Here is a 14,980-nt window from a genome sequence, read left to right as displayed (position 1 = left end):
GACAGGACAACCAGCCCCCCGTCCAGCGCCTGGGAGGGAGACGACAGGACAACCACCTCCTGGGAGGGAGACGACAGGACAACCAGCCCCCCGTCCAGCGCCTGGGAGGGAGACGACAGGACAACCAGGCCCCCCATCCACTGTCTGGGAGGGAGTCGACAGGACAATCAGCCCCCCGTCCACCTCCTGGGAGGGAGACGACAGGACAACTAGCCCCCCGTCCACCGTCTGGGAGGGAGACGACAGGACAACCAGCCCCCCGTCCAGCACCTGGGAGGGAGACGACAGGACAACCAGCCCCCCCGTCCACCGCCTGGGAGGGAGACGACAGGGCAACCAGCGCCCCCGTCCACCGCCTGGGAGGGAGACGACAGGACAACCAGCCCCCCGTCCAGCGCCTGGGAGGGAGACGACAGGACAACCAGCCCCCCCGTCCACCACCTGGGAGGGAGACGACAGGTCAACCAGCCCCCCGTCCACCGCCTGGGAGGGAGACGACAGGACAACCAGCCCCCCGTCCAGCGCCTGGGAGGGAGACGACAGGACAACCAGCCCCCCGTCCAGCACCTGGGAGGGAGACGACAGGACAACCAGCCCCCCGTCCACCTCCTGGGAGGGAGACGACAGGACAACTAGCCCCCCATCCACCGTCTGGGAGGGAGACGACAGGACAACCAGCCCCCCCGTCCACCGCCTGGGAGGGAGACGACAGGGCAACCAGCGCCCCCGTCCAGCGCCTGGGAGGGAGACGACAGGGCAACCAGCGCCCCGTCCACCGCCTGGGAGGGAGACGACAGGACAACCACCTCCTGGGAGGGAGACGACAGGACAACCAGCCCCCCGTCCACCGCCTGGGAGGGAGACGACAGGACAACCAGCCCCCCGTCCAGCGCCTGGGAGGGAGACGACAGGACAACCAGCCCCCCCATCCACTGTCTGGGAGGGAGTCGACAGGACAACCAGCCCCCCGTCCACCTCCTGGGAGGGAGACGATAGGACAACCAGTGCCCCCGTCCACCTCCTGGGAGGGAGACGACAGGACAACCAGCCCCCCGTCCAGCGCCTGGGAGGGAGACGACAGGACAAGCAGCCCCCCCATCCACTGTCTGGGAGGGAGTCGACAGGACAACCAGCCCCCCGTCCACCTCTTGGGAGGGAGACGACAGGACAACTAGCCCCCCGTCTACCGTCTGGGAGGGAGACGACAGGACAACCAGCCCCCCGTCCAGCGCCTGGGAGGGAGACGACAGGACAACCAGCCCCCCCGTCCACCGCCTGGGAGGGAGACGACAGGGCAACCAGCGCCCCCGTCCACCGCCTGGGAGGGAGACGACAGGACAACCACCTCCTGGGAGGGAGACGACAGGACAACCAGCCCCCCGTCCAGCGCCTGGGAGGGAGACGACAGGACAACCAGGCCCCCCATCCACTGTCTGGGAGGGAGTCGACAGGACAACCAGCCCCCCGTCCACCTCCTGGGAGGGAGACGACAGGACAACTAGCCCCCCGTCCACCGTCTGGGAGGGAGACGACAGGACAACCAGCCCCCCGTCCAGCGCCTGGGAGGGAGACGACAGGACAACCAGCCCCCCCGTCCACCGCCTGGGAGGGAGACGACAGGGCAACCAGCGCCCCCGTCCACCGCCTGGGAGGGAGACGACAGGACAACCAGCCCCCCGTCCAGCGCCTGGGAGGGAGACGACAGGACAACCAGCCCCCCGTCCACCGCCTGGGAGGGAGACGACAGGACAACCAGCCCCCCCGTCCACCACCTGGGAGGGAGACGACAGGACAACCAGCGCCTGGGAGGGAGACGACAGGACAACCACCTCCTGGGAGGGAGACGACAGGACAACCAGCCCCCCGTCCACCGCCTGGGAGGGAGACGACAGGACAACCAGCCCCCCCGTCCACCACCTGGGAGGGAGACGACAGGACAACCAGCGCCTGGGAGGGAGACGACAGGACAACCACCTCCTGGGAGGGAGACGACAGGACAACCAGCGCCTGGGAGGGAGACGACAGGACAACCAGCGCCTGGGAGGGAGACGACAGGACAACCAGCGCCCGCGGCCCATCGTCGCCAAGGTTGAACATTTCAAACAGAAAGAACTGGTGAAGAGCCGCGGCAGGGAACTACGAGGAACGCACTTCAGCATTAACGGCCAGTTCCCGAAGGAGATCTTAGACCGTCGCCGCTTGCTGTTTCCTGTGAGGAAGAAGCTCTTCCTGAAGGATCCCGAGCCGTCATCACAGTGGACTGGCTTTACGTCAACGGCCAGCTGGACCGGGACCCCGCTGTCACCCCCTGGCTCTACTGATGGTCCTCATAAATAAGTAACATCCCCTCGAACACACACACACACACACACATCATGATTGATTAAATAAGGCGAAAGTAATTAGTATTATATTGTTAAAATACACAATGATTGCAATGTTATTATAATGTTAATCATCTTGAACTCGCACTATAAACGCTGGGATATGTGTATGTGTATATATGTGTGTATATGTATACATATATATTTACATGACTTTCAAAAAAACAAAACAAAGCAGGCACTCCTTACGTCACCACGAACGTCACCTATGAGTTTGGGATTGTCTTTCTTTGGGTTTTGGTTTCCTACTTTCTATTTCTACACCTCCCTTGTTTTAATAGTAACACTTTTCCACTGTTTTAGCCACATTAAGACCACGACACCACAATCCAACTGTCATGACATCACACACTCCTATATCGGCAGACACACACTCCCATGTTAAATAACCAGTCAGAATTAGGAACCTTAAAAACATGTGCACGCACGTACACACGCACACACAGACACACACACACGCACACACAGACAGACACATGCACGCACACAGATACACACGCACACAGACGCACACACACACACGCACACACATTAGAAAACCCACCAAGAAGATGAGTGTAGGTAGGAACATGTTCAGATTTGTCAACTGGAATGTGCCTGGAATGGACACACAAACAAAAAGATGGATACACCTGGATAAACTAGAGGCAGACATTGTCTTACTACAAGAGACACACACATCTTCCACACATCACAAATTGATCTCACCACAATTCCCTCACACATTCTCATCTGTGAGTATGTGTGACAGGTATCTGAAGCTGGGAGCTTCCTGTACCTTTCAAAGTAAAACTGCTGCGCTGCGGAGCGCCGACAATTCCGGAAGGTTCATTGCAGACTTGTTGAGAGTGACGGCAAATTCTAGTGAATTACACAACAACTAAAGGACATTAAAGACACACCATCACACTCATGGTTCTAACAATCCCAGATCTCCCACATTGATCTTCCATTTTAATATTGTGTAGCAATAAAGGAGCTGATAGCTGCAATGCATTATGGGAGTTTCTGTTTGTCGTGTTTTAAATGTAATTATTGGGGGTTATATTAGGTTTGTAATGTTGGTAATGATTGTGTTGTGTTGTGTTTTTGTTGCTTAGTTCATGTAGTTTAATTTATTAGTTGTAAGTTGTCAACCAGCAGTGAAGAAGGTTTTGTGTGTAGTGTCCTCCTGGCATGGTCTTCCTGTGGGACTGTCAATATAAAATGTCTGTGGCTCTCTGGGTGATGTGTTCAGTGGGAAATGGGACCAAATGGCTCTTTGAGCATTAAAGGTTGCTGACCCCTGCCTTAGATGAAGGCTGGCTGGACATTGAAAAAACCTTCTGTGAAGATCTCCACATCAGAGACCTTCCTTTCTTCAGTCCTGTCATCAAAAAACACAACTGCTTTAAAAACATCAATATAAACAATCTCTGACAGCTTGGTGGGAATTTCTTCAAATGAATGGATCGTCACTCATTCCCTGCAAACTCACACCTTCTGGAACAATCCTGACATCCTGCAAAGGAAGAAACCAATAAACTTTACAAAATGGCAGAACAAGGGAAGAAGAACCTTGGAACACCTTCTCTTCAATAACTCTTTTATTCCATTTAATGATCTAATAGAAACTTATGGTATCAGTCAAAATAACTATCTGGAATATCTCCAGCTTAAGTCAATAATACAAACAAAGTTCAAACTAGAAGAGACTGACCTCAGACAAACCTCCTGAAGATCTCAGCTCCAAAACCACTTTCTAAAATCCTTTAATCCTGTCATGTTCCAATACCACAATATCCCTTCAATCTCCAAATGGGAAGAAGATGTCAACATCAACACAGACCCAACGCTTTGGTCACTAATCTGTAGAAACACATTCACAATGAGCAAAAACACCAATATACAGCTTCTACAATACAAGGTCCTTCACTAGTTCATTACAGGACAAAGATGTTCAAGATGCTCTCACTTCCTCTAACATATGTTCTAACTGCACAGCTGATCTCCCTGATACCTGTCTACACTGGTCTCCTTGATACCCGTCTACACTGTGATCTCCCTGATACCTGTCTACACTGGTCTCCTTGATACCCGTCTACACTGTGATCTCCCTGATACCTGTCTACACTGTGATCTCCCTGATACCTGTCTACATTGTGATCTCCCTGATACTTGTCTACACTGTGATCTCCCTGATACCCGTCTACACTGTGATCTCCCTGATACCTGTCTACACTGTGATCTCCCTGATACCCGTCTACACTGTGATCTCCCTGATACCTGTCTACACTGTGATCTCCTTGATACCTGTCTACACTGTGACCTCCCTGATACCTGTCTACATTGTGATCTCCCTGATACCTGTCTACACTGTGATCTCCCTGATACCTGTCTACACTGTGATCTCCTTGATTCCTGTCTACACTGTGATCTCCCTGATACCTGTCTACACTGTGATCTCCTTGATACCTGTCTACACTGTGATCTCCCTGATACCTGTCTACACTGTGATCTCCCTGATACCTGTCTACACTGTGATCTCCTTGATACCTGTCTACATTGTGATCTCCCTGATACCTGTCTACACTGTGATCTCCTTGATACCTGTCTACACTGTGATCTCCCTGATACCTGTCTACACTGTGATCTCCTTGATACCTCCCTACACACACTCTGGCAGTGTGCACCAGTCCAAACATTCTGACAAAAGATCTATGAAGACTTATCGTTATACCTGGACCCCCCCATTCCAGTCTCACCTGCACTTTGCCTGTTAGGTGATCTCACAGAAATTAAAAGAGAGAAAAATGAATCCTTCAGACTCCTGGTCTCCCTAAACGTCACAAAAAAGGTGATCCTCGTCAACTGGAAATCCAAAAGTAATCTGAATATAAAGTTATTTAAAAACTTCCTCCTAGACCACATCACATTAGAGAGAATTTCTGTTTGTAGGAAAAATCAGTCGGCTCAATTTGAGTTGACATGGTCCCCAATAATTAAATACACCATGTAGCCCTGTGGGGGGGTGGGGGGGGGGGGGGGGGGGGGGGTGGTAGTTCCGCCTCGGGGCTCTTGGGGCCATCTGTGGCTGGGGTGTTGTGGCTTGGGTGGTTGGCGGCTCTGTGATCTAGGGGGGTGCTGGCATCTATCCTGGGGAGTGGCGGCCTGGGCTGGGGGGTGCCGGGGAGGTTGTGTGTGTATGTCTGTGCAGGGGGGGGGGGGGGTCTGCTCTGGGTTGGGGGTGGTTCTGCTGGGGTGGGGCAGGAGTGGGGCTTCGGGGCTTCGGGGCCTAGGGGCTGGGTGCCCTCTCTTTTCTGGTGGGGGTGCCCGCTGCTGCGCCGGGGGTGGGTCCTCCCTCTGCTTCCCTCCCCCTGCTGGGGCAGGGTTGGCCCCTGCTGCCGTGCTCCGGGTCTGACTCGCTCCCGAATCTGGAGGGATGGGGGACAGTGGGGCTCCGGGTTTGGATGGACAGCTGACTGGAGGTGACCCCCAGGGGCGTTTATATGGGAGATGGTCTGGGGGGGTGTGGGTGTGGGTGTGTGTAAGTGTCTGTGCGTGTGTGTGTGTGTGTCTGTGTGTGTGTGTGTGTGTGTGTGTGTGGGGGGGGGGGGGGTCTTAGACTCTGCTCTTCGGCCGTCGGGTGGGGGGGGGGGCCTTCCTGTCCGGGTCCTCTTGTGGTGTCTTGTCGGAGTGGGTGTTGGTCCCCGTGTTCCAGGCCGGCCACTTCGGGGTGGGGCGGGGCAGGGGGTCCAGCTGGGCCAAGTCCTAGTGATGAGGGGACCTTCTCACTCTCAGCCCCTCCTACCTTACCTCACCATACCTCATTCAACAATAGGGGCCAGTGGACGGGGCCTAGGGTGGGGGGTCCAGGCCACTTAACTGTGGTCTGCTCCTCCCCCGACTTTGCACCGCCCACAATTTTAACTACACTTAGTCACGCAGGGTCTTGAGGGGATCAGCTGGCTTTCGGGGTTCTACTGCTGGGCAGCGGTAGAACGCCCGGGCCCCCGCTACCCCTCAATTTTAAACCACACCCTAGACACACACATTGCACCACCTCTTCAAAACACAAATACACATCCCTACATGTATCCAACAGGGGGGGGGGGGGGGGGGGGGTGGCTCCTTATCAAAATTATCAAAATCATGTTTTCTGTCCTTTGTTTTGTGTCATTTTGTTTTTGCTTTTGTTATCATTTTTGTTGCTGTTTTGCTTTTTGTTTTGTTGTTGCTCAGGCGGGTTGAATCTCATGACAGTTGGAAAATATTTGGATCAGTGTGATTACTGTATTAAAAAAGAAATGTATGTAGCACTAACCAGGGTATTGTATGCACCCCGACCGGTCCGCAGAATTCCTCCACCTCTGACTCTGGTTTCTACAAAGTTTCTCCCTGTTGGGGGAGTTTTTCCTTTCCACAGTGGCAAACACACCTGCTTGCTCATGTGGATATGTTGGGCTTTTCTATTTTCTCTATAAAAGCACATAGGAATGATTGTACTGTATTTAAAAATGTTTTTTTAATAAAAAAAAAAAAAAAGACAGAAAAGATGAGCAGCTTCAGCGAACCGTTATCAGTTGTAGTGGTGTAATAATAATATTGTGGCGGCCGTCAGGACTCAGGCCTCTCACCCAGCAGGATGATGGGAAAAGGGGCGTGGTTTTTAGGCTCCCACGCCCGGGGCCGTTGCCATATTGTTCAGTCGGGTTTTGGCGGTTGCTGAATAAAGACGTGTTCATACCTTCAGCTCTGACTCATCCTTCGTCCTGCCACAATAGAACATAACAATGTGAGGTTCTGTAACTACTGCAGACACCCAATGAGAAATAACAGATTGTGAAGGTTCTTTATTCTAATGGCTGTGGTTTTTCCCACACTTGTTTTGAAAATCATCCTGTTTGTCTTTTTCCTGCTAAAAAATAAATCATAATAATAACAAGCAACATAATGTTTATTTCAAAGATAACATTAACTTTAAACAAGACTTAAGGTTTAGGTGACAATTTATGTTATCTTTATATGTAATGATTGAATAAGCAACATAATGTTTATGTCAAAGATAACATTCACATTAAACAAGACTTAAGGTTTAGGTGAAAATGTATATTATCCTTGTATGTAATTATTGAATGAGCTCATAAGGTTTATGCAAAAAAATCACCTTAACTTTATGTGTATTAATTAAATGGACACATTAAGTTTATGTAACCACTTGCGTTCACTTTAATTGAACTTGCATTTCATCAAAAATTATGTTATCTACATTAACAATACATGATACAAAGATTGCATTTAATGTGAAATTTTACTTTTAACTTAGTTGGTGAAATTACATGGACAATTTACATGTAAATAAAATACATAAAGTCTATGTTTTTGGCTTAATTATTTATTTGAGTGTGGGCTTGTGAGGTGAACATTGGACTCAAAACACTTTGAATACAATGTTTTTGGACCAATATGAACCATGTGAAAGTGTTGAAAAGTCATGTGATAGGTTCTCTTCAAGGCTGTTTGTAAGATATTCCACCACACATGACCCAGTCTAGGCTGAGACCTGACATAATCTTGGTTTCTGAGGCAACAAGGCAACTCGTCCTGCTGGAGCTTACAGTGCACAGGGTAGAAAGAATGGAGGAAGAGGGAGAAGTATCAGGATCCAGTTGAGAATAGCCGGTGGACCAGGTGTGTGCCAGTGAAAGTGGGCAGTCGACAATTTGCCAGCAAGTCCCTGAACCAGACCTTTGGCTCACTGGGCAGAACAGGAGGCAACCAGAGAAGAGCCATCGATAGCACCATGGTGACGTCAGAGAAAGACAGTACCACTTGGACACAGGCCAAGGTGTCCTCGGCATGGATGTCTGGAGGAATGTGGCTCATTTACACTGCCATTTTTTAAACCGATCACAACAAGAATGCTCACAAACAGATAAACACACAGAAATCAAGCCTGTGGAGAAACGATGAGCTGCAGACATTTCTTTGTCTGGTGGCCAACCAGAGCATTGAGCGGGAGCTGGACAGAGTGACTCGCCACTAGTGTCAGGAAGTCTCAGAGCCACGGATATCATCGGTGCTTCGGATTTACCAGTTTCCCTGTTAACTAGTGACTGGCTTCCTTAAGCGTCCCCTTTTCACGGAAAAAGTAAAAAATCTGACAACAATCCATAGCTGTGGCAAAAGCCATTTAAATACATTTCCGTTAAAGTTTAAAATATCATATTGTTTGTTCATCTTGTTTTAAATCAGCTGCTGCTAACGGCTGATGGCAGAAGTCACCAGTTAACTGGGGCACGAGTTAAACCAAAACACTGGACTTTGAAGCATGACTTTTACCATCCACATATTGTAGTATTATCAATAAATATATACAAATATATACTATTTAATGTATTATTTGAGCGAATATCCAATGCATGGTCGCTCCACATCATATTGGGGTGATTACCCTGTGCATAATGGACTATGTTGACCGAGGCTGAGTATAGAATAGGTGAGGCGAGTCGTCGAGTTGAGTAGGGCTGAGTAGGTACTAGTGGAAAAGCACATTTACATAGACTGCCACACAGCCATCAGTGCTGTGGATCAGCTTGGTGAATTAATTGGATGTACCTTAATTGACAAAGAAGTGAAAATACAGACCAAATGCACTGCATTAATTATTCATGAAATTGCTCCATACATGCTCAAAGACCCAATGAGTGATACTGGAGACTCCCAGCATTCTCTTGTAAAAAAAATTAAAGCACATAGATCACATCTGTCAAGCAGCTGTGTGGTAATCAGCGAGCTCAATATTTAACTGAACAAAACTTTGTCAACAGTTTTTGGGGGGGGGGGGGGGGGGTGGTTAACTTGGTGGTGATACAGCCGAGGAGGGCATGAGAGGAGAATGGCAAGCCCTCCACACTCTGAGTGCTTTGAGAGAAATGTCACGCAGTGATGCGTGTTGATACTTTCAGACAGTGAGGATTCCAAAATGTGTAAAACGAGAGAGACATTGTTGCTGATGCGGAGATCTGGGTGAAAAGCTGCGGTTTTCAGCAGCGCTACTGGAAAGGGAAAGAAGATAGGATATATAGGACTTGACTCTGTGGCATCGCACATGTGACTTATCTCACTGGAGGAGCAATGGGAGACGACACAGAGCAACTACCTAATCACTTTGCTTCCAGATTACATTAAGCCTATTATGATCTTGAATTACAAAATCCTGCTTGTAATATGAGGCGATGAAGACGAGCAGAAGACTTCGTCTGAACTTGATTAATTCATGCTATCAGCCATCACAGATGTTTGTTTTTGTTTTTTACTTTAGTGGCTCTCGGAGTTTTATCCTCTGTAGACATATGCATAAAATGTAAATAAAGTGTGGCCATTGTCTGTCATTCAGGTTAAGTTTCTGTTGCACTCTATTGTTGACCTACAGTATATTTAATAATGTATACTTTAATAGAGAACATTAGATTCATGTGAGGACTTTCATTCTAATAAAGACATTTGTGATGTACAAGTTCTTTACAACACCTTAACATATTTGTGATGGTTTACGATAGTTTCTGGGCCGCATGGTGGCATAGTAGATCATGCTCTCGCCTCATGTTGTACAGATCCCAGCTGTACCTTTCTCTGTGGAATTTGCATGTTCCCTCTGAGCATCTGTAGATTTTCTTCAGCTGGTGCAATTTCGGCTCTCAGTTCAAAATGAAGTGTTTGAATTAATTTCTTGTATTTAAAGTTAGGTTTTCAACTGGACATTTTGTCAAAGCCTGAATGCAGTGGTTTTATTTCCCATCGCCCCTGAAGACGACAGACAGGCCCAGCTTAGGGCCTCGTGGACAGAAGAGACTCAAACACTCTGGAGAACTGAGACCACCGGAGACCAGGGGGGCAGGGCCCAACTGGGGCCCGGCTGACGGAGGAGCGGTTGGACAAGAAGGGAAGTTGCATTGCAATAGGGGACAACAGGGGCGGTGGTCAGGAGCTCCCCGATGCGTGTCTCGGGATGGCTCTCCATCAATGGTGGTAGTGTGGACAACCACACTACCACCATTGGAGGATGAGGAGAGCTTCATGAGATGAGATGCTCTATTTTTTTAATAGATCATGTTTCTTTTTAATCTAACCTTTTTATAGAAATACATTTGTTAACGTTACTCTTGGGTTTGTTCTTTTGACTCTGCTCATCCCTGTTCCCAACAAACCTAGGACCTTTGAGAGGTGGGATTGTTGGTCTTTTTAATCCTTTTAGCTACTTTAATTGTTTTTAACAATTATTTATCAGTTTTTCATTTTATACTCCATTTTAGATCCTTAACCTTTTTTAAATTATATTCGTTTACTGATGACTAGAAAATATCCTCATCAGTATGAATAGAGCCTGTGTGAAGCTTGCTTTGCTTCTCCAGGTCGAACCTGAGTTGACTCTAAGACCATTTTTTTTTTAAATTTGTATTGTGACCCTTGAGATTCTTGAGGTCTTGAGATTAAACAAGTGTGTTTGTGCGTGTGTGTGTGTGTGTGTGTGTGTGTGTCTCTTACACCAGCTCCATGATTGCTGCAATGGCACAATCAGAGTTTCAGGATTGATTTTAAAGTCTTAATGTCATTTCGATCTGTCAGATGTAACGGAATGAACGCTGACCCCAACCGCTCACTTATTCAAAAGCTCAAGACAAGCATCTTACAGAGAAGTGCTGAGTTCATGGAATGGTCAGCTGAAAGAGCGTCCACAGGTTCCAAACAGGCTTTTATTCTCTTAATGCCACTGATATATGTAACCCAGTAGAAAAAATGGCCCTATTTCTCTAAAGCCCCGTTTCCACCGCACAAAAGTGCAGGGGCGGAATGGAGCGTTACGGAGCGGTACAGTAAAGCATAACCGGAGCCGAATCCGGCACCCGTTTCCGCCGCAGAAAGAAGCTTAAAAAGTAGGCGGGGCTTAAGAGCTCCGCAGATATGTGGCGTTATAACAGTCGTGTCAGCCTGGCAGCAGATCTGGAGCTTCTGTTGTTGTTTACATCCTCCACTTTGCACTTGTTGTTTAGTTAACTTTTATTTTTCGCAGCAGCAGCGGTCTCCCCCTGCCTCACATCCGCTCTTTCACGACCAACACGAAAGTTGAGCAGCAAAGAAAAGAAAAGGAAAAAAACAAAACAACCAGTGCACAGCTGACCACACTGACAACAGAGGATCCATCCAGCCGACACATTAACATATTGAGGGCGTGAAGTAAATCACTGACCAATCGGCAGACGGCTCCTCAAACTCAGACCCGTTCCATGGTCCTGGTACCCCGACGGAGGGGGAGCGGAAAAGCAACTGCCTTTGGAGCGGTTGTTTCCGGAAAATCACAAATTCCAGAGCAGGCAATGGAGGAGGAAATCCAGGAGGCGAGGTCGGGCAGGCAGAAGGTCGAAAACACACGAAGGCAACACGAGGGGAACAAATGTCGGGTACGAATGGTGTAAGAACTCAGACGGACTGGCAACTGGAACGCTAATGACAACAACAAACAGCTGTGATCAGGAGGAGGAAACAGGAGAGCAGAGGGGAACACAGGAGGGGGGGAGAGAAAGCAGGATCATGACACACCTTCTGAGTGACGGAGGCAGTAATGCACTAGTTGTCAGGTCTTTTCCGTTCTGGAGAGCAGGTGAAAGGGATTGTCAGATGGTCCGTGCGGGAAGGTGGGCATCGTTTGCCTTGTTGATGGGAGCACGAGCTGGAGAGGCTGTGGGGTTGTGTTCCTTGCCGTGTTCATTTTAAAATGTCATCATGGTGAGTTCAGATCTCATGCTGCCAGAGGAAACATGCTAACTCCGTGCTAGTATTAGCACTATGTTAACACTAATTTCAAGTGAACTTTTCGTAATTTAAAGTGTTGAAAATGCTATTTCTGATTACTGTGTGGTTGTGGTCAGCAAGATTGAAGTTCACAACAATGTAACAGCACTGTGTGTTATTTGTGCACTGTTTATGGTTGAATGTGATGTTAATTTCTATGCTAAAAATACATTTTTATGGTTTATTTTGGGAGAGCTTACACCAATTTCTATGTAAAGAAAATTCAGTACCCCAGACAGAGTTTTACTAATACAAGTAATTTGATCTTTGGATAAATTAATTGTATTTAATTTTATGATTTACAAACAAGCTTAAAAATGGCTAAAAAGTCAATAAGCTAACAGATTAATAAATGTAAATCATAATTTCATGGCTATGAGTTGCAGAGATAAGAATAGAAATTAATGTATTTGTTATGTCGATTAAAAAACTTTCATGCACAACAAAAGATGATTTGAGTTAAAAACATGCATGTAAGACATTGTATTACTATTTTTGGTTACAATGGTAATATTTGAGAAAAGAAAATACAAAGTAAGCGATAGCTATTCTTAGAGGAATGAAGGAAATTGATTTTATCTAGCTGTAAGCAAAAACACCATTATTGTTGTGCAGGCTAGGTTATTTTGGTTACTGATTAAAGAACCTTTGGATCGGATCGTGGATTCTCTCCGGACGGAGATGGTGAGCCTGTGCCCAGAACTGGATCAACTCCTCAACTGAAGACCATCATCTTTCTTTTCAGTTGCAAAGCATCAGAAGTGGTAACAACTCACCCTTCCACAAAGCGAAAGGGAAGAAACTGAACTCTGAAGTGACAAGAAGATTCTGACTTGACTGACTAAAGGACAAAAGTAAAATACTGAGCTCAGTAGGACTGGGGTTTCTTTTGACACTTGTTTAAATGCCGGCTACTGTTATTGTTGTATTTTGTAAATGTTTTATTTTGTTTTATTTGTTCTAAAATACATAAGTACTTGTGTTCATTACCAGCCTCCAGCCATTTCATCCAGCATTCATTGCACTTAGTTTCTATTGTATTCCTGCTGAATCCAGCAACTGGTCTATAGTTTCCTATTGTAATAATTTACATAACGTGAACCCGGGATTACATACAGTTATTTTCAACTATCACTCTCCTTATAATCGTTCAGTATGGGGGTATTTGTGTAGCAAAACTATTTTGTCTATGCGTATGAAGAGTTGTCTGTGTAACTCAATCTGTCTGTCTGAAGTTTGAGTTGTCAATGTGTAAAAGAATTTGTCAATGTGAACCTGCAAAGGTTGTCTCAAAAGTTTTCGGTCTGTAAATAGTTTTCAAATGTGTGAAAAAGCTGAAATCTACGCATTCAAATATAAGTGCTGAAAATACAGACAACTCCGCAATTGGCGTTTTTCTTTTACATGTGACATTTGCTACAGTTCTGCCATCTGAAGGATTCAAAGCTGTAAATCTTGGGTTTTGCTGCCGTGAGCTCAGGCTCACAGGCTCCTTCATTCTGCCCTGTGCCTCAGTAATTAATGACTGCCAGCCATCAGGCAGCGCTATGCCCCAGGGGTGGGCATTACTGGTCCTCAAGGGGTGCAATCATCATTCATCGAGCTTTCTGCAGAGCCTCATTGTGATAACTCTGGTATGTTTGCGCAGGGAAACATTGAAAACATGCAGGACTCCGGCCCTCAAGGACCAGGAATGGCCACCGTTGCCCCAGGCTCATTGAGCATATGCAACATTAAGGATGGGGTGCAGACAACGATGGAATCCCGACCGCATGCTATCAGTACATATCAATAATTTTGCACTTTTTATAATTAGTGAGGCAATTGCTGAGCCTTCTATAAATATCATATTCCAGGTGTGTGTAAAAATGTAAGTTGTTTATTTGAGGCAAACAATTATGGACTCGCACTGTAAATTTCCATTACCAAAACCAACACCTGCGTCAGATTAACTTTGCTCATTAGTCTGCAATTAAAAAGGAGTGCTCACACCTTGGAGAGAAACAAAGAAAAGGATTATCAAACTTCTTAAATAAGGTAAATCATTACGGAATGTGGTAAAATATGTTGGTTGTTCACAGTCAGTTGTGTCTAAAATCTGGACCAAGTACAAACAACATGGGAAGGTTGTAAAAGGCCAGCATACTAGTCGACCAAGAAAGACATGAAAAGACAGAAAACTTAAAGCAACGTGTCTTGAAAACAGAAAACGCACAGCAAAACAAATATGGAACAAATGGGTCAATTGCTGTGAACGAACTGTAAGAAACTGCCTAAAAACAACGGGATTAACATACAGGAAAGCTAAACGAAAGCCATCATTCAGGGCCGGAGTGAGACTGATATCCAGCCCTGTGCCCATATTCACGAAGCATCTCGGGCAACACTTATCTTAGCCTCAAAGTTTCCAGCAAGGAATTCTTCCCTTAGAAGTGTCTAAGAGTAATTCTTAGCAAGGAGTTGACTACAACTTTTATTTTAGTGAAGAGATGTGGTTGACCCCATTGCTATGTATGATGTATTCGTTCATAAATAATTCAGAAATATCTCCTAAATCAGCACATTCAAGTAGCAAACGTCATCTAACACGGAGATCCAATATACTAAACAGCAAACACTATCTACAAAGAAAGCATGTGTGTGTGTGTGTGTGTGTGTGTGTGTGTGTGTGTGTGGGGGGGGGGGGGGGGGGGGGATGTGGGTGGTGACAGTGAAGGGAGTCCGAGTGGGAATGTAATGACCACGAGTGTCAGCCAGGTGGCGGT

The sequence above is a fragment of the Blennius ocellaris genome (assembly GCF_963422515.1).
Source record: "Blennius ocellaris genome assembly, chromosome: 8".
Taxonomy (NCBI): domain Eukaryota; kingdom Metazoa; phylum Chordata; class Actinopteri; order Blenniiformes; family Blenniidae; genus Blennius; species Blennius ocellaris.
The sequence above is the reverse complement of the archived record's forward strand: the minus strand, read 5'-3'. Positions refer to the sequence as shown.